Genomic DNA, 21,948 nt, shown 5'->3' with positions numbered 1-21,948 from the left:
TGAGTCGATGTACCTGGATATGCACATGAATAACATGCACAGAAAAGGCATGAGTACACCACAGTGGTACTCAGTAAGTGCGAAGCCTAACCTCGGTCGGGTAGTGACGAGGAAAGTCCGGGCCCTACTGAGTTTAAATAAACTATAAGGTTCAATAGTGTAGAACAAAAGCAGTATAAGTAAGTGCAATGGTAAAAGTAGCACAGGATGTAAAGGACAGCAACAACTACCACAAAGGCCAAGTAAACATAGAAAGAAATACAGTTCAGCACAAAGATAACAACCGGGGATCTCCCAGGATACCGTCCTGTAGTCCCAATTATAAATATCTAGTGGATCTCCTGGGATACCGTGTCGTAGTCCAACTCTTAATGCGAAAGGGATCTCTCGGAATACCGATCCATAGTCCCAAATATAAATACTCAATAAGGGGGGAATCTACCGGGTGCAGTCCCGTAGTTCCAATGTAAATGTATAGGGGGATCTCCTGAAATGCCGTTCTATATTCCCAAAGTAAACATACAGGGGGATCTCCTGGGATACCTTCCCGTAGTCCCAAAGTAAACACACAACAACAAAAAGAAGAGTACGTAGTTCAATTCAAGTTCCATACCAAGTAAAACAGGTATTTCTAACCTAGCATGCTGCACGTAATCCAAATAAGACATTTTGAGCAAGTAAGACAATTAAGTCAATTAGACATGCTTTCCTAAGCTAACAACATGTTCAAATTTGCAAGTAGTATAAACTTGAAAAGAAACATACTAGTAAATACTTAATGAAAACCGGATTTTCAACAATTAGCACAAGCACGCACTCATCAACTCATGTACAAGGCATTTCAATTATCAATAATATCAAATCCTAAGGGGAAAGTCCCCCACACAAGGTTAGACAAGCCACTTACCTCGAAACGGCTCAAAATCAACCCGAAACCACATTCTTGCCATGAGTACTCGACTCCAAATGGCCCAAATCTATTTAATTCAATTGTATAATGTAAATAACACTTCAAGTAACTGATTCTACAAATAAATTCTAAGCTAATACGCGAAATTAGGTCAAATGACCAAAATGCCCCTCGATGCCACATCTCGGAATCGGGTGAAATTTACATTTTCAGAATCCTCACACTCTCAGAAGTCTATACACAAAAATAACATTGAAATCGGAGTTCAATTGACCCCTCAAATACCCATTTTAAGGTCTCTTAATCTCAAGCCTTAATTACCCATTTTACACTGATTTTTCCCAAATTGTTTACCACTAATTAGACCTTTAATCATATATAAACGAGTTATGAAGTCAAAAATATTACCTTCAAGTGATTCCCCTTTGGTTTCCTCAAAAATCTCCCTCAAAAGCTTCAATCCCGTTCAAAAATGGTGGAAAAATGAAGAACGGTCGCGGATGTGCTATTTAAATACTTCCCAGATATTCCTTCTTCGCGAATGCGGAAGGACCCTTGCATTCGCGAAGCATAGCTTCGCTTAGGTCTAGATTCTTTCATCGCAAACGCGATGCAAAACCTCCTCCTCCTATGCGAACGCGGGAACACCATCGCGAACGCGTAGGTATAACACCTATCAGCTCCGCGAATGCGGGAGAACCTTCGCGAACATGAAGCATTAAACCTGCAATTTTCTACAATTCCAACAAGTTCAAAAATTAACGGTTGATCATCTGAAACACACCTGAGGCCCCCGGGACCTCAACCAAACATTCCAACCAATCCTAAAATATCATTCAAACTTGTTCCAATCTTCAGAACGCAACATCAAAACACCAATTTAGCATCGGATTCAAGCCTAGGAACTTCAAAAAAAACTTTCAAAATACGCTTTCGATCGAAAAGTCTATGAAACCTTGTCTGAATGAACTAAAATTTTGCACACACGTCATATTCAACCCTATGGAGCTACTCTAACTTCAAAAATTTCATTCCGACCCTTGGATCAAAATCTCACTATCAAACCAGAAACTTCAAAAATTCAACTTTCAGCATTTCAAGCCTAAATTAGATACAGACCTCCAAAACACAATCCGAACACGCTCCTAAACCCGAAATCATCCAACGGAGCTAACAGAACCATAGAAATTCCATTCCAAGGTTGTTTTCACATTATTCCGACTATGGTCAAATTTCCAAAACTTAGGCTCTCATTTAGGGACTAAGTGTCCCAAAACTCTCTGAAACTCCAAATAAACCCTCTCGGCAACTCACAATAGCAGAAACAAACACGGGGAATGCAGTTAATAGGGGATTGGGGCATAAATTCTTAAAATTACCAGCCGGACCTTTACAGGTATTGAGGCTTCAAGGCTGGATTTGTGTGCCTACTGTGGATAGGTTGCGAGAGTTGATTCTTGAAGAGGCCCATAGTTCACGGTATTCCATTCATCTAGGTGCTGCAAAGATGTACCATGATTTGAAGCATCACTACTGGTAGAGAACGATGAAGAAAGATATTGTTGAGTATGTAGCTCAGTGTTTGAATTGTCAACGAGTGAAGTATGAGCACATCAAATACATAGTGGTTTGCTTCAGACGATAGATATTTCGAAGTGGAAGTGGGAGCGTATCACTATGGATTTTGTAGTTGGGATGCCTTGGACCTTGTGGATATTTGATGTATGTGGGTTATTGTGGATAGACTGACCAAGTATGCACTCTTCATTCTAGTCATGACTACCTAATCTTCAGAGTTGCTGGCTCGAATTTATCTTAGAGAGATTATTCGCCTGCATTGTATGCCCATGCCTATTCATATATTGGAGGACATGTTACAAGCCTGTGCCATTGATTTTGGGGGTTAGTGGGATTAGTTTCTATCATTAATAGAGTTTGCCTATAACAATAGCTACTAGTTGAGCATTCTGATGACTCTATATAAATTCTTATATGTGAGGAGATGTCATTCTCCAGTTGGTTAGTATATGCCTAGGGAGGCTAGGTTGTTGGGTATTGATCTAGTTTGTGATGCTTTGGAGAAGGTGAAATTGATTTAGGAGAGGCTTCATACAGCACAGTTGGAAGTGTTGAATTAGTTCAGAAAGATTTTGGATAGAATTGGAACACTTAGTTCCTAGTTTGGAAGCTTAAGTTGGAAGTGTCAACAAGGTTTGACTTTTGTGTGTATTTTACCTCGGATCAGAGTTTTGATAATTCTATTAGGTTTGGATGGTGATTTTGGACTTAAGAGTATGTCCGAATTTGGATTCAGAGGTTCCTAGATTGATTTGGCTCTAATTGGCGAAAGTTAGAAGTTAGAAGGTTTAGAAGTTCATAGGTCTGACCCATAGTTAACTTTATTGTTACCGATGTCTGTTTGGGATTTCGAGCCTTGATATAGGTTTGTATAGTTATTCATGACTAGTGTGTAAAATTTGGGATCATTCCGAGTTGTTTAGGTATGTTCGACATAAGGTTGGAATTTCAAATTTTGGATTCGTTCATTAAACTTGAATTGAGGTGCGACTCATAGTTTTGATGTTATATTTTGTGATATGGGACCTCATGTAGGTCCGTGTTATGATTGGGGACTAGTTGTCATGGTTGCCTTGGTTAAGTTTCAGATATGCTCTAGATCATTTATGGTTGTTTTGGTTGATCAGTTCTAGTGTTTTCTATCTTGCGATATTTGGTCCGCATGAGCGAGTCAACAGAAGCGGACATGGGACAACAGGTGTGAAGTTTCCTAAACTCAGGGGTTTCCACAGATGCAACAAAGCATGCACAGAAGCGCGAGCGCAAGTGCGCTTTATTGTCCGTAGAAGCTACTCTGCAGGTGTAAGGGTTTGGTCAACAGAAGTGGAATTTTAGGAATTATGTGGATTCCACATCTCCGATAATTTTTCTGGAGATGCGGTGTCGCAGAAGCGACTTATGGGTCGCAGAAGCGAAAGTGCTAGGCAGAATATATCTTGAGCGAGGGTTTGATTTTATTTATCACATTTTGAGACTCAGAGCTCGCATTTGGGAGATTTTGGAGTGGATTTTCACGATTTAGATTGGGGTAAGTGTTTTTGACTCGTATTTGATTAGTATTCATGTTTTCGACCTTGATTTATGCAATAGAATGATGAATCTAAGTGAAGAAATGGGGGATTTTGGTAAGAGCTTATTTAAAGTGTAAAATCGTGTTTTGAACCCCAATTTGGATTCGGAACTGGATGCAACTTGCATAGTTGGACTCGTATTCGAATGGGTGTTTCAAATTTATGAGCTTTGTCGAGTTCTAGGGTGCGAGCTCAGGGTTGACTTTGCATATTTGAATCAAGATGTCACGACCCAAAATCCCAATCACGGGTCCGTGATGGCGCCTAATATCCACTTGCTAGGCAAGTCAATGTTAACTATTTTAATAACATCCACGGGACCCGAATGTCAACTAACAAAGGGCCCAATAATAACATCATCTCATAACCTCATACTACAATACATAAATAGAGCACTACAACTACAAATAGTTACAAAACATCATACTCCATTGAGGTGCACAACCCGATTCCACTATCATTTTAATATCTGTTGCGGCGTGTAACCTGATCCCAATATCATATCAATATTTGTTACTGCGTGCAACCCGTTTCCATTATCAATTCAATATTTGTTAGGGCATGCAACTCGTTCCCATATAAATTCATTTTAATATTGTTATGGTGCTCAACCCATTCCCAATATCAACTCATTAACATGAACAACTCAACACAACCAAATTTCGTAATCTTAGCACAAAATAAACTAAAGCGTGTAGACATCAAGGAACTACCAGTAACAACAGAGAATAACCAATACCTCGTTTCTGCAAATCTCGACCATTCATTAATACAGGAATAGATAAAGGACTCAGATAATCGGATATAAGATACTTGTGCAATAAGTAATGTAAGGACAATAAAGGCAAGTAAAGACATGAGACAATGAATATATACAATTAATACAAGTAGGATCATATAGCATGTAAGTTGATATTGAGCAAGAAATGAATGAATCAAAACAGGTAACAACTAAATGACGGATAACAAGTAATGCATGAATAACAAGGACATGTAGCAATCAAAGCATGTGTTGAGATATAACATGGAATAAATGACGACGTAGAGATAAACAACCCAACCCGCATGCTTTGACCCATGACAATGCATGTATACTCGTTACCTCGCATATATGCCATCTCCACACATAGTTCACGTAACAAATAGACCAAACAAGTCCTAATTCCCTCAAGTCAAAGTTAAATACGACACTTACCTCTTTCCGCAACCAAATCAACAATTAACCATGGATTTTCTTTTCAAACAAGCCTCCAGACCAACCGAATCTAACCAATTATCGTTCAAACAATTCAAAATAAGTTTTAGAAACTACCCACGAATAAAAAAGGTTTAATCTTTAGCTAAATTAAAAAAGTCAACAAAAGTCAACCCCGGGCCTAATTGGTCAAAACCCGAGATTCGGACTAATTGCTGATGAACTATTCACACTCGAGCCCGGTTTACGTGATATGTTTCGAAATTCGACCTGAATTAGAGGTCTAAATCTCAATTTTATAAAATTCCTAAATTCTACTCAAAATCCCTAATTTCTACGTTAAAATTCATAGATTTGATGTTAGAAATTAAGGAAAGTAGTTGAAATTGATCGAAAACTAGTTAAAGGTGCTTACCAATGAATTTGTGAAGAAAAGGCTTTTCACAAATCGCCTCTAGAATGTTTAGGGTTGAGAATTGGTGTAAAATGAGCTAAGATCGATTTTCCCTCTTTTACCAAGTTGAAAACGTCACAATTGCAAACTCTTGTTCACAATTGCGAACTCTTGTTCACAATTGCGAACGACACAAATGCAAAACATTGCTCGCAAATGCGATCAGTGCATTAGACACACATACATCGCAAATGCGACATAACCTTCGCATTTGCCAAGGACAACCCCCTCGCAAATGTGGTCCAAACTTCGCAAATGTGAAACTGCCCAACTCAACAGTATGTCGCAAATGAAATATAAGGATCGGAATATAGCGATCCCAGACTAGATTTTAAAAGCAAAAGATTGTTTGCAAATGTGAACCCCACTTCGTATTTGTGAGCCTAACATCGCAAATTCGAAGCTCGCAACTTCGATCAAGTTCTCGCAAACGTTAAACCTATAACTGGACACCAGCAAGTACTGGGCTCCAGCAAATCCAAATAAGTCTGTAAAGCATTCGAAACTTACCCGAGCCACTTAGGCCCCAAATTGAACATGCACACAAGTGTAATAGCATCATACAAACTTGCTCACAACCTCAAATCATCAAAATAACATCAAATAACAAGAATCGATCACCAAAACTATAAATTTCAAATTAAAACTAAACTTTCACATAATGCACCAAAATGTAATCGGGTCTCCCGGGACCCCAACCAAATCTGCATTCAAGTCCTAAAATATTATACGAACCTACCAGGATTGTCAAAATACTGATCCGAGTTAGTTCACCAAAAATGTTAACCGTAGTCAACTCTAGCCTCATTTTAAGTAAAAAATCACATTTTCTTTTATATTTCATACCAAAGTGTTCCGAAAAGCGACAAAAACCATGAATGCAAATCAATAGACATCAAATGAAGGTCTGAGAGGCCTCGGAATATAGAAATTAAGGCTTGTGCTCAAAACAACCTATTGAGTCGTCACACTCTCCACCTCAAAAAGAAAAGTTCGTCCTTGGACATAAAAGTGTACCTAGACTGGTAAAATGGTCATGATATGTACTCCATATATCGGGCTCGGACTCCTACATAGCCTTCTCAGTCAGGTGACCTCTCTATTGCTCTTTCACAAATGAAAACTTCTAAGATCTCAACTTACGAACCTGCCGGTCTAGAATAGCCACCGCCTTTTCCTCATAGGTTAAATTTTCATCAAGTTGGACCATGATGAAGTCCAAAACATGTAATCTATCCTCATAGTACTTTCAAAGCATGGAAACGTGAAATATGGGATGTACCCCCGTTAGGCGAGGAGGCAATGCAAGCTTATAAACAACCTCCCTAACTCTCTCCAAGATCTCAAACGGGCCAATATAACTCCCCTTCTTCCAAATTGTATCACGCCCTTCATAGACGACACTCGGAGAAGAACCTTATTACCCACCATGTATGCCACATCTCGAACGTTTCAGTTTGCATAAATCTTCTACTTGGACTGAACTGTTCGAAGTCGCTCCTGAATCACCTTAACCTTCTCTAAAGCATCACAGACCAAATCAGTGCCCAACAATCTAGCCTAACCAGGCTCAAACCAACCAATCGGCGAACGACATCGCCTCCTGTATAAGGCCTCGTACGTCACCATTTTGATGTTCGATTTATAGCTGTTGTTCTAGGCTAAATCCACTAGAGGTAAAACCTAGTCCCACTGACCCCTGAAATTCATAGAGCATGCCCAAAAAATGTCCTCAAATATCTGAATAGTGCGCTCGGACAGTCCATCCTTCCGAGGATGAATGCAATCTACTCAGCTCGACTGGCGTGACCAACAGGCATTGTACAGATCTCCAAAAAGGCAGCGTGAACTACATTCCTAGGTAAGAAATGATGGAAATGGGAACACCGTGCTAGTAGATAATCTCTCGGATGTAAATCTAATCCAATAGCTTTGAAGAATAGGAAGTCATCACCGAAATAAAGTGTGCAGACTTAGTCAAGCAGTCCACAATACCTTTCTTCATTCCCCGTACTTCACCTGTTGAGAATTCAAATACCGAGAGACATAAGAAACAATATCTTTCTTCATTCCTTGCCACCAATAATACATTTTTCAAGTCATGGTATATCTTCATGACACCTAGATAAATAAAATAGCATGAAATATGAGCCTTCTCAAGTATCAACTCTCTCAACCCATCAACATTGGGAACACAAATCTGGCTCTGAAGCTGCATAACACCGTCATATCCAATCACAACCTCCTTGGCACCACCTTACTGCATCGTGTCCTTCAATACCAATAAGTGAGGATCATCAAGCTGGAGAGCCTTGATATGCTCCAACAACAAAGACTATGTCACAACATAAGCAAGAACCTTACTGGGATCTGAAACATCCAACCTCATGAACCGGTTGGCCAAAGCTTGAATATCCATACCTTATGGCCTCTCCACTACTGCTAAATATGCCAAACTACCCATGCTCTAAACCTTCCTACTCACTGTATCGACCACTACATTGTCTTTCACCAGATGATATAATACGGTGATATCATAGTCTTTCAACAACTCTAACTATCTGTGTTGCTGCCAATTAAGGTCTTTCTATTTGAACTAGTGTTGGAGACTCCGATGGTCGGTATAGACCTCACATGGAACGTCGTATGGATAGTGCCTCCAAATCTTCAGCATGGGAATAATGGCTGCCAACTCTAAATCATATGCCGCATAATTCTTCTGATGAACTATTAACTGGCGAGATGCGTAGGAAATCACCCTATCGTCTTGCATCAACACTGCACCAAATCCAATACGTGATGCATCACAATACATGTTATAAGATCCTGAACTTGTAGGCAACACCAACATTGGGGCTATAGTCAATGCAGTCTTGAGCTTCTGAAAGCTCATCTCACGCTCGTTAGACCATCTGAAAAGAGCATGTTTCTGGGTCAACTTGGTCAAAAGGGCTAAGATAGATGAAAATCCCTCCAGGAACCGACGATAATAACTTGCCAAACCTAAGAAGCTCCGAATATCTATAGATAAAGTAGTTCTAGGATAGTTTTGAACTGTATCTATCTTATTAGGATCCACCTTAATTCCCTCGGAAGATACAACATGGCCCTAAAAGACAATCGAGACCAACCAGAACTCACACTTCAAAAACTTGCCATATAACTAATGATCCCTCAAGGTCTAAAGTACGATCCGGAGATGCTTCTCATGCTCCTCTTGATCGCGGGAGTAAACCACAATATCATCAATGAAGACAATCACAATGGAATCCTGATAGGGCTTGAACACTTGGTTCATCTAATGCTAGGGCAGTAGTTAAGCCAAGTGACATCACCAACAAATCATTATGACCATACTCAGTCCAAAAAGCTGTATTAGGGACATATGTTTCCCTAATATTCACTGATGGTAGCTAGATCTCAAGTCAATCTTGAAAAACACTATGGCACCCTAAAGCTAGTCAAATAAGTCATCAATCCTCGGTAACAGATAATTGTTCTGGATAGTGATGTTGTTCAACTGCCGATAATCTATGCACATCCTCATTGATCCATCCTTCATCTTCACAAACAATATCGGTGCACCCTAAGGCGAGACACTAGGCCTATGAAGCCCTTATCAAGCAAATCTTGCAACTCAACTGGAGCCATACGGTATGGGGGAATAGAAATGGGCAGAGAGCCCAGAACTAAGTCAGTGCAGAAGTTGATATCTCTGTCGGGTGGCATGCTTGGCAAGTTTGTAGGAAACACCTCTGTGAACTTGCGCACACTCGGAACCGAATCCATAGAAGGAACCTTCATACTAGATAGAGGCCAAATACACTAGATACCTATTCTAGACCATACGTCAATTTTTCCTATATGAAATTACCCTACTAGTGGAATGACCAAATGTCCCTCTCCACTCCAATCGAGGCAACGCTTGTATGGCTAATGTCACAGTCTTGGGTGTGACAATCAAAGATAGCGTGGTATGGTGACAACCAATCCATGCCCAGAATCATGTCAAAATCTACCATATCAAGTAATAGAAGGTCAACCCTAGTGTCATAGCTCCTGATAGTGACTAAACAAGCAAGATAGACCCAGTCTACCATAATAGAATCCCCAGTGGGCGTAGACACATTAACATGAGCACTCAAAGTATCACGAGACATATCCAAATATGAAGCAAAATAGGATGACACATACAAATAAGTATATCATAAATCAAACAAACTGATGCATCTCAATGGAAAACTGGAACAATACATGTGATGACCGCATCACACGACTCTGTCTCAGGTCTAGCTGGGAATGCATAACAATGGGGCTGAGACCCACCAATCCGACCTACGCCCCTTGGACAACCTTCACCTCTAATGTCCTGACCTCTACCTCTAGCGGTCTGACCCCCGCCTCTAGTTGGCTGAGCAAGCGGTGGAGCAGCTGGTGCCGGAATCATGGCATGAGTACACTGTTGTGGTCTACTGCTCCTCCATCTAGGACAGTACCTCCTGATATGACATGCCCTGCCACACTCAATAAGCGACCCCGTGGCTGGCATAACTGCTGAGTTTGAGACGATCCCTGATGACCCGAATTACCTCCATAGTAACTCTGTATAGGTTGCTTTGAACAAGACCCATACGTGCCATGACCACATCAAGGACCAGGAGACACCTTAAGTGCTAATTGAACAGACTTGATAGGATGGCCGCTACCAAATGTACCTCTACCCCCAGATGAGGCACCACTAAAAACACCAAAATCTCGAGGCCTCTTCTCTGATGCTGCCTCTCTACCCTGACCATGAATCCTCTCGATCCACCTAACAACCTATAGAACTAGTGTAAAGGAAATATCATCCTCAGTTTCTCTGGCCATCTGTAGTATGATGCCATAAGTAAGGCCATCTATAAATCTCCTCACCAATCCCTCTCAATAAGGATAGTTTCATGGTGTGATAGATCAATAAATCTAGTCTAATAATGCATAACACTCATGATACCCTACTGGATGCGCTCAAATTGGCTGCATAGATCCTCTCTCTGAGTGAAGGGATGAACTTCTCCAAGGATAGTTGTGAGAATTGATCAAAAGTAAAAGAAGGTGAACCTGCTGGTCTGCCTCAAACATAGTCCTGCCACCACCTCTTGGCGGTGCCATAAATCTAAAATACTGAAAATTCAACTCCACTATGCCCATGTTGTGCAATACCTCATGAAAATAGTCCAGGAAATTCTGTGGGCCCTTAGAAGGTGCAGCAACAAAACAAATAGGAAATAGCTTGGTGAGCCTGTCCAACCTCTTCAGCCCATGTGACGACATTGCGGGTCCTTCTCCGGGCTATGTATCCATGACAGGTTGAACTGCTCTAACTGCTGGAACTACCGGAGTCTAATATCTGTGGGCCATCTGGTATGGTGTGTGAGTAGCATGAATTTGGTCTCCTCCCCCCAGAATGAGAGATGGTTGGTGCTATAGGAAATACACCAGCCTTGGCCACGCTCTCCATAAGGACTACCAGGCGGATTGGAGCGTCCTGAAGAATTGGGGTGGCAATGAACCCCTTTGGGACCTAAGCTAGTCTAACTGGCACAACCGAAAAGGGACTTCCTCCTCCTGTTCCATCTGAGGCTCTACAATAGGTGTTGTTGTTTGTGCTCTAGACTAAGCTTTGCCTCTCCCTCTTGCTCTGCCTCGGCTTTAGCCTCTACCTATGGTAGTGGCTGCAACCTGGGGATCTAGCTCTTGCTCAGCTGTGGATGTTGTACACGTCCTCACCATCTATGAGAGAAAAAGAATAGAATGATTCAAACTCAATGATATAATCAAATCACACGATAGAGAAAGAAAAAGTAAAATTTTCCTAACGCCTTATAGCCTGTAGAAGATAAGTACAGACATATCCGTACCGATCCTCCAGATTAAAATAAGCATGCTCATGACTCCTGAGACCTAGGAAACCTAGTACTCTGATACCAATTTTTCACGATCAAAAAACCGAACTAGAGGGCCACGATGGCACCTAACATCCACTTGCTAGGCAAGCCAACATTAGCTAAAGAATTAATTAAGTTTAAAAATTTGAAAGAAGAATAATGATAATTAACGATTGATGAACTCTGAAATACATGAAATAATTACATAAGTAATGCAGTCTATACTAATTCCATAAATCCGGAGTCACAAGTACATGAGCGACTACAATTACAAATATGGTTTGAAATAAAATACAATTCTTTGAAACTAGGTAAACAATAAAATCAAGATAGAAGGGGACTTCAAGGACTGCGAACGTTGTGCAGCTCTACCTCGAGTCTCAGGAACAAGTTGGATGTGAGCAATCTCCACTACACACCACTAGGACCAACACTAAGTTCTCTGTAAGAAGTGTAGAAATGTAGTATGAGTATAACCGACCCCATGTATTATGTAAGTGTCGAGCCTAACCTTAACGAAGTGGTGACAAGGCTATGACAAGACAACTACTGTAAACCTGTATGTATACTAGTAAAAGTCATATAAGTATAGGGAAAACGAATAAACTCATAAGTAGGGGACCCGAAGGTCAACTAAAAGAGGGTCCCATAATAACATAATCTCATGACCTCATACTTCAGTACATAAATAAAGCACTACATCTACAAACAATTCCAACACATCATACTCCGTTGCGGTGCACAACCCGATCCCAATATCATATCAATATCTGTTGCGGCGTGCAACCCGTTTCCGTTATCAATTCAATATCTATTGCAATATGCAACCCGTTCCCATTATCAATTCATTTCAATACTGTTGCGGTGCGCAACTCATCCCCAATATCAACACAACCAAATTTCCTAAACTCAGCACAAAAGAAACTAAAGTGTATATAACATAAAGGAACTGCCATTACTAACACAGAATAACCAATACCTCATTTCCACAAACCTAAGAAACTTATTAATATATGAATAGCTAAAGGACTCATCCAATCAGATATAACATAGTTGTGCAACAAGTATTGTAAGGATAATAAAGCCAAGTAAAGACATGAGACAGTAAATATATACAATTAATACAAGTAGGATCATATTATAGGTTAGTAGCTATTGAGCGAGAAATGAATGAATCAAAACAGGTAATAACTAAATGACATATAACATGTAAGGCATGAATAACAAGTAATGACATGTAGCAATCAAAGCATATAAAGAGATATAACTTGGAATGAATGACGATGTAGAGATAAATAGACCAACTCGCATGCTTTGACCCATGACAATGCATATACACTCGTTACCTCGCATATACGTCATCTCCACACATAGTTCATGTAACAAATAGACCAAACAAGTCCTAATCCCCTCAAGTCAAAGTTAAACACGACACTTACCTCTTTTGGCAAAAAAATCAATAATCAACTATGGCGTTTCCTTTCGAACAAGCTTCCAAACCAACCGAATCTAACCAATTATCATTTGAAAAATTCAAAACAAACTTCAGAAACTACCCACTAATGAAAAAGGTTCAATCTTTAGCCAAATTGAAAAAGTCAACAAAAGTAAAGCCCAGACTCGCTTGGTCAAAATCCAAGATTCAGACCAAATCCCGATTACACATTCACCGCGAGCCCGGTTACGTGATTTGTTTTAAAATCCGACCTCAAATCAAGGTCTAAATCCTAATTTTATATAATCCCTAAATTATACCCAAATCCCCTAATTTCTTCGGTGAATTCATATATTTGATGTTAGAAATTAATGAAAAGTAGTTGAAATTGATTGAAAACTAGTTAAAGATGCTCACCAATGAATTTGGAAAGAAGAAGCTCTTCAAATATCTCCTCTAGAGTGTTTAGGGTTGAGAAATGGTGTAAAATGAGCTAAGTCCCGATTTTCCCTCTTTCACCAAGTTGCAGGCATCGCAATAGCAAACTCTTGTTCGCAATTTCTAAGACCACAAATGCAAAACACTGATCACAAACGTGATCTGTACATCATATCCACAAATATCACAAATGCGACATAAACTTCGTAGTTGCGAAGGACACCCTCACAAAATAGGTCGAAACTTCGCAAATGCGAAGCTTCCCAACTTAACATAGTGTCGCAAATGCGACACAAGGATCACAAAAGCAATCTCAAACCAGATCCCAAAAGCGAAAGATTTTTTTTTAAAATGCACACTCCAGCCCCAAGTTCCCACTTCACATTTGTGAGCCTAACATCACAAATGTGAGGATCGCAATTGCAATCAGGTTCTTGCAAATCCGAGACCTACAACTGGACACCTGCAACTGCTGAGAACCAGCAATTCCAAATCAGTCTGTAAGGCATCTGAAACTCACCCGAGCCTCTCGGGATCCAAACCAAACATGCACACAACTGCAAAACATCATACAAATTTCCTCGCTACCTCAATTTATCAAATAACAGGTATCGATCACCAAAACTCTAAATTTCAACTTAAAACTTAACTTTCACAAAATGCGCTGAAATGTGATCGGGTCACCCGGGAACCCAACCAAACATGCGTAAAAGTCCAAACCTATCATACGAACCCACTAGAATTGTCAAAACACCGATCCGAGGTCATTTATCAAAAATTTTGATCGTGGTCAACTCTAGCCTCATTTTAAGTCAAAAATTATATTATTTTTTATATTTCACACAAAAGATTTTCTAAAAGCGACATGGATCATGCACGCAAATCAATAGACATCAAATGAAGCTATAAGAGGCCTCAAAACACAGAAATTAAGGCTAGTACTCAAAATGACCTATCAGGTTGTCACACAAGGTCATAGCTTTATTGTTTGGTGTTGTATTCAATGACTTTTATTGATATTATTAAGTTATTTGGTCTAGATTCGAGCCTTCCGAAGGTTGATTCATGCGGGAAGGAATTTTTATTGTACTGATTTGGCTTGTTTATGGTAAGTATCTTGCCTAACTTTATGTGGGAAATTACACCTTAGGGGTTGCCTTAATTGTTTATTTCTATTATGTGAAAAGTGACGTGTGCATGAGTGTTATGTGTGGCGTTTGACTGGATTACACCATAGGCTATTAATATGCCTTAATTTGATAATAAACTCTATATGAAACATGTTGATACCACTTTGTGACTACTTGATCTTGATCACTATATTGACTTAGCCATAGTCATGCTTTATTTGTGGAACACCCATCCGCTCTTATGTTATTGTTATGTTCTAATGCACTTTATTGATGAGATGTGAAGTTATATCTTGATGAAACTTAGGTATTATTACTTTTGTGATATTGTGGCACTTGTGGATATATTGAGGGGAATTATTAGGGGTGTCAGCACGAGGTCTTGCCATAAGATTGGGTCTATTATTGTACGCGTGGGGAGAAATAAGGATGGCATTATCTCGGACTGAACACGTGGTGAAATAAGGATGGTGATATGCGCATGTTGCAAAATAAGGAAGGCATTTCATTGTTATATGCACATGCGGTGAAATAAGGGTGGCATTGATGATGATGTTATGTGATATTTCGGGGTGTCTTTCTTGATGTTGTTTTTGTATTTAGAAGGGGTTGATATTTTGATTATATTCTTGTCTCTTAAAGTTTCCATCTTGCACCTCTATGAGTTATTGGTTATATTTGACATACTATCAGATGCTCCACTCTTATTTGATGCTTTGTTGATAAATATGGGTTTTACTACATTAAGTTGTTATCACACGTTCTAAGGATATTTTTATTATTGTTTTCAAATATACATTTTGTTGTTTGTTCCTTAGAGAATTCACACGTTATTTAACTACTGAGTATCACATGACTTTAACATCATTACTACTCCATCGAGGTTAATCTTGAACTCACTGGATACCAATTATGGTATACTCATACTATGCTTCTACACATTTTTATACAGACCCAGGTACTTTAGATCAAGCTAATCGATAGGGATGAATTATTCTTATTGGAGACTTCAAGGTGTCCCTACATGTTCTGTTAGCAGACCTCAAAGTCATCTTACTTACCTTATTTCTACAATTTTTTTTTGTATTTTAAAAAGTATTGTATTTTGAGTTATTCTCATGTAATCAGTTAGAGCTCGTGACTTTGTACTACCTAGTTTTGGGGATATGATTTGATTATCGCCTTTTCCGCTTGTATTACCCTTATTTCCATACTTATGTTAAACTCTACTTTATTCTATCTATGATGACCCGATAGGTCACTTTGAGTACTAGCCTTAATTTAAGTATTCCGAGGTCTCCCATAAATTTATTTGATATTTCTTGATTTGTATGTGTGGTACGTGTCGCTTTTCGAAATATTTTTTTGCAAAGTTTAAAAGAAAAACAGTTTTTTGACTTAAAATGAGGCTAGAGTTGACCACGTTCAACATTTTTTGTAACAACCTCAAATCGGTATTTTGTCTGGTAGGTTCGTATGATATTTTTAGACTCGTACGCACATTTGGTTGGAGTCCGGGGTGACCCACGCGCATTATGTGAAAAATTGTAAAAATTGAGTTTAAGTTAAAATTCTTGAGTTTGAATGAACGATTCTTATTATTTAATGTTATTTTGATTATTTGAGGCAGCAAGAAAGTTAGTAGGATGTTGTTACACTTGTGTGCATGTAAGTTCAGAGCCTGAGGGGCTCAGGTGAGCTTTGGAGGTGTTACAAATGGGTTTGGAACTGTTGGTGCCTGATTGCAGGTCTCGCAATTGTGAGAACCTGTTTGCAATTGCGAGTCCTGCTTTTGCGAAGTTGGACTCGCAAATGTGATATTTGGAAAGGGTGGTATTCTGCGCAAATGGGAAGAACAAGTCACAAAATTGATCCTGAGTTTTCCGGTTTTGTGACATTTTTGTCGCTTTTGCAGTTCAGCTCTGGGCTAGAGGTCATCGCAAATGCGATGGAGGGGCAACATTTGTGATAGGTAAGCAGTTCATATATGTGAACATTTAGTCGCATTTGCGATATCTCATGCACCGTGGCACTGATCACAAATGCGATCAGTGCTTTGCAAATGCTGATATTGCAAATATGAACAAGAATTTTCAAATGCATCATCTGCATCTGGGTAAAAAGATGGGAAAGTCCGGACATAGCTCATTTTACACTATTCCTAAACCCCAAACTGTCACGCCCCAACCTCGGGAGGCGCGACCAGTGCTCAATCGAGTGAACCCAACTGAGCAAGCTTTTTTGATACCTTCTACCCAACTCACTACAATCAAGAAACCATGCTTTCATTTAAATTAGACAGTAAGAAAGATCATTCATACAATAGCGCTAGTTCATTTTCTATTATAACCCTTAAACCATAGTTACATTCCCAAAACATTATGCAATTACAGTTTAGAGGATACAAGAGTTTAGAATTACAACACAGCCTAGTGACCCATCCAATACCCAAACATAACCCACACACATGTCTACGGAGCCTCCAAGGATATAAAAGACAGTTATGATAATGCCGGCAACAAGGCCCCGGTTATACCTCAAAAGTAGAAATTTTATAATTAAAAGTGTACAACATAAACTTTGAAGGAAAGGGGCTCACGAAGACTTTTTAGAGGAGGATACTCCGCCACCTACGATTGGCATTGTCCGCTATAGAACCACCTACATTCATTTCAAAAATTTAGCGCCCTCAGCGAAAGGGACGTTAGTACCATGGAATAGTTCTAGTATGTATAACTAAACACAATCTTATTAGAAAGAACTATCATACAAGAACAAGGAAATCACAAGAGACAATCAAAAGCTTTAACCGAACACCACATCATAAAATAAGAGAATCATATAACTTTCACATAATTTCCATAGCTTTTAGTTTGGGGCATTTCATACTATTTATCATCATTCACAATACCACCGCTTTCTTAAGCGAAGTTCGATCACGACCCTATCGTCTAGGTTGCCTCATTTGAGACATGTACCTCAATCACAATCTTATTCTCCCTTTCCGGAATTCAATATCAGCACAATACCACCATGTGTGCGGCATGACATCCGATCACGGCACGATCGGCTAGGCCTCCTTACCAAGGCGTTGATCATTTCTCATTAATCATCTCATTCCAATCTTTATTTCGCATACATCAATTCATAGGCACTTAGGGCTACAATTATCACATTGTTTCCACTTTCAAAGTTAACCTTGCAATTTAGGATCATAGGCACGTACAAAAGAAATTCAAGTTGTAAGAATAGGTAAGATTTCAGATAGTTGGCATGGCAATCTCAGTTTTCATCTTGACATGAAGTCTAGGCAGTTCAACACATGGTTCATATTCTTCGCGCATCTTTAAATGTCTAGAATAGTACATTGCACACATTGAGGCACACCCTCATGTGTATATATATAATTTCAAAACCAATTTATGTGAAATAACAATCAATACATCAATCAAATTTTAGTCTTACCACATCTACATAGACACCAACGAAGCTCAATTTCTAAGAAGAGGGGTTTTAGCCATACATACCTCGATAGAGCTTTTCTTAAATTCTTAAAAAAATTCCGGAATTTCCTACCAACTTTGATCTATTTCATGAGGATTACAAATTGAACCAAGAATTAGAGACATGGTTAAGATTCTAGCCCATTTGAATATATTACCAAGTACTAAGTGTGCATTGTGTTTTTAGGACCCTTTTGTGAGAGATTTTTATCACCTTGCACTCCAATTGCTATCTTTTTTACTCACAATCTCCCCATTCCCTATTATCATTTATGCATGTAAGATAATCAATCCCTATACCCATGAACCCCCTTTTTAATCACTTATTATAATAGAAATTTTGAAATTATGGATTAGGGCACAATTTCTTACCTCTTAGGATGAAGGCCTAGCAAATTTTACTTGAAAGTCTTCAAAGATTTGGGCAAGGATTATAGTGACTTGGTGAGAGTTAGTTTCTCCCTCTAATGGGGGTGTTTTAAATGGGATGGGGTCGGGTTTTAAAAGTTAGAAAATAGGATCCCCAACACAATCTGCGATCACATAATGGAGATGCGGCCCGCAAAAGGGACCACAAAAATGGCCCCCAAAACCTGAACAAACTGCCGGGGTATGCGACAAGAATGTGGTCCACATTCTTGTTCTGCGATCGCATAATGCACCGCAGTACTGCCCCTTGCAAAATTCCAAGGAGATTATACAATGACTATGCGGCCCACATATTGATTATGAGATCGCATAATTGGCCGCATAATTGACTTCAAAACTAATCAGCACATTGTCTGACTCTACGGCCAATTATGCGGTCCGCATAGCTAGAAATGCACTTTTCTAGAAAAACATTATTCCTTAACTTTTTAATGCACAGGTCAATCCAAAAGGTCCGAACAAATTTCTAACACATATCCCTAACTTGGCACTATGAGATTTTGGGTTTTTGAGAAAAAAATTTCACGAGGACTTACATCATCCCCCACTTAAGATCTTTCGTGCTCGAATAAGGATCAACGTTCACTCATTAGGAATCCTTATGTAACTTTAGCTTTTTCACATCATGAAACATATCAACAACCCCAAATTTGCTAACTCCCTAAATTTCCAAAAAATTTGCCAGAGTTTCCTTTGTATCTAGGACTATCCACCTGTCAGAGAGTCCCGGAAACATATCCTAAGAGCATATACACAATCCATAGACATGACATAACTTGTAACGACACCAACCATGGCCGCATAGGCAACATATAACCAAAACAGAACAGTTTTACATAGCCCAATCAAAGGATATAGAGTTCATATGAACCAAATTCATAAAAGCTATTACATGGCTATACAAACAAATATGGGTACTTCCTTTTCATTTCATCCTCGGCTTCCCAAGTGGCTTCTTCAACCTGCTGGTTTCACCATAACACTTTCACGGAGGCAATTTATTTGTTTCTCAACTTCCAAACCTGCCTGTCAAGAATGGAAAATGGAATTTCCTCATATGAAAGTTCTTCATTAACCTCAATAGTTTCAACTGGCACAATAGCAGACGGATCTCCCACTACCTTCTTCAACATAGACACATGGAAGACTGGGTGTACCAATGACATCTTGGGTTGTAGCTCAAACTTGTATTCCACCTGACCTATCATCTAAATGATTCTGCATGATCCGACATACCTCGAACTCAATTTTCCTTTCTTTCCAAACCGCGTGATACCCTTCATGGGGGAAACCTTCAAAAATACCCAATCATCTTCTTTGAACTCCAAATCTCTGTGACGAACGTCCGAATAAGACTTTTGGCGACTCTAAGCAGTTTCAACCTCTCCTTAATAATCTTAACTTTCTCCATGGCCTGATGCATGAGGTTCGGCCCTATCAACTCAGCTTCTCCAACTTCGAACCACCCAATGGGAGATCTACATCTCCTACCGTACATTGCTTCAAATGGTGCCATCTGGATACTAGCATGGAAGCTGTTATTATAAGCAAACTCTATGAGTGACAAATGATCATCCCATCTACCTTTGAAATCAAGAACACAAGCACGCAACATGTCCTCAAGCGTCTGAATAGTTCGCTCTGCTTTCCCGTCAGTTTGAGGATGAAAAGCTATACTAAGATTTACCTACATACCCAAACCTTGCTGAAATGTCTTCCAAAAGTTGGCAGTGAACTGAGCCCTCGATCTGATATGATTGAAGCTAGAGTTCCATGAAACCTAACTATTACTTTGATATACAACTAAGCATATTGTTCTGTTGTGTTGGTAGATTTGACCAGCAAGAAGTGTGCTGATTTCGCAAGTCAATCCACGATCACCCAAATTGAGTCGAACTTGCGCGGAGTGCGTGGTAATCCCACCATAAAATCCATGTTGATCATTTCCATTTCCACATTGGAATTTCTATGATTTGAGCCAACCCACTTTCCTTTGAGGGCCTTTGATGTTCGATCTTCACTTGCTGACAGTTCAGACATTTTTCCACAAAGTCCGCCACATCCCTTTTCATGTTGCTCCACCAATAAACTTCCTTAAGATCATGATACATTTTCGTAGAACCTTGGTGTATGGAATACCTGGAAGTGTGAGCTTCGGCCATGATCCTCTCTCGAAGGCCGTCAATATCTAGAACACATAGGCAGCCTTCGTACCGTAGGGTACCATCATACTAAAGGAAAAATCTGTGGTTTTGTGTTTTTAAATCCCCTCCTTCAGTTGTGCTAAATAATGGATTGTTGTATTGCTTTTCTTTGACCTTCGCTACAAGCGATGATTCAACCCTATTTTGCACAATCACTCCTCCCTCGCTAGAGTCCGCAAGGAAAACTCCCAAGCTAGCCAACTGGAGAACCTCCCGGGCCAATGACCTTTGATATGCCTCCAAATGAGCCAAACTTCCCATAGATTTCCGGCTAAGAGTATCCACCACGACATTGGCCTTTCCCGGGTGATAGAGAATATCGATATCATAGTCCTTGAGCAACTCGAGCCATCTCCTCTGCCTCAGATTCAACTCCTTTTGCTTTAAAATATATTGAAGGCTCTTGTGGTCCGTAAATATATATACATGGACCCCAAACAAATAATGTCGCCAAATCTTTAGCGCAAATGCCACTGCCGCAAGCTCTAGGTCATGGGTTGGATAGTTCTTTTCATGATTCTTGAGTTGCCTAGAACCGTAGGCTATAACCTTGCCATGTTGCATTAGCACACACCCAAGTCCGATCGTCGAAGCATCACAATATACTACAAATCCCTCTGTACCCTCTGGCAAGGTTAATGCTGATGTTGTAGTCAATCTTGATTTAAATACCTGGAAGCTACTTTTACAAGCATCGGACCACCTGAACTTAACTGCTTTCTGTGTCAATTTAGTCAATGGAGAGGAAAGAGTAGAAACTACGAATCTCTATTTGAGTGGTAGGTCTAGGCCAATTCCTTACTGCTGAAATCTTTTGAGGATCAACCATAATCCCTTCCCTGGAGATGACATGACCCAAGAACGTGACATATTCAAGCCTAAATTCACATTTAAAATTTTTTGCATACAGTTGATGTTGTTGTAGAGTTTATAGAAATGCCCTGAGATGGTCAGCATGGTCCTACCGACTTCAGGAATATACAAGAATATCATCAATGAACACTATAACAAAGGAGTCTAGAAAAGGCCTAAAGACTCGATTCATAAGATCCATGAAAGCTGCCAGGCATTTGTTAGCCCAAAAGACATCACCAGAAATTCAAAGTGCCCATACCAAGTTCTGAAAGCTATTTTTGGAATATCCTGCTCCCTTATCTTCAATTGATGATACCCG

Source organism: Nicotiana tabacum, chromosome 6 (genome assembly GCF_000715075.1).
Source record: "Nicotiana tabacum cultivar K326 chromosome 6, ASM71507v2, whole genome shotgun sequence".
In the NCBI taxonomy this organism is placed as follows: domain Eukaryota; kingdom Viridiplantae; phylum Streptophyta; class Magnoliopsida; order Solanales; family Solanaceae; genus Nicotiana; species Nicotiana tabacum.
This window is presented reverse-complemented; position numbering follows the sequence as displayed.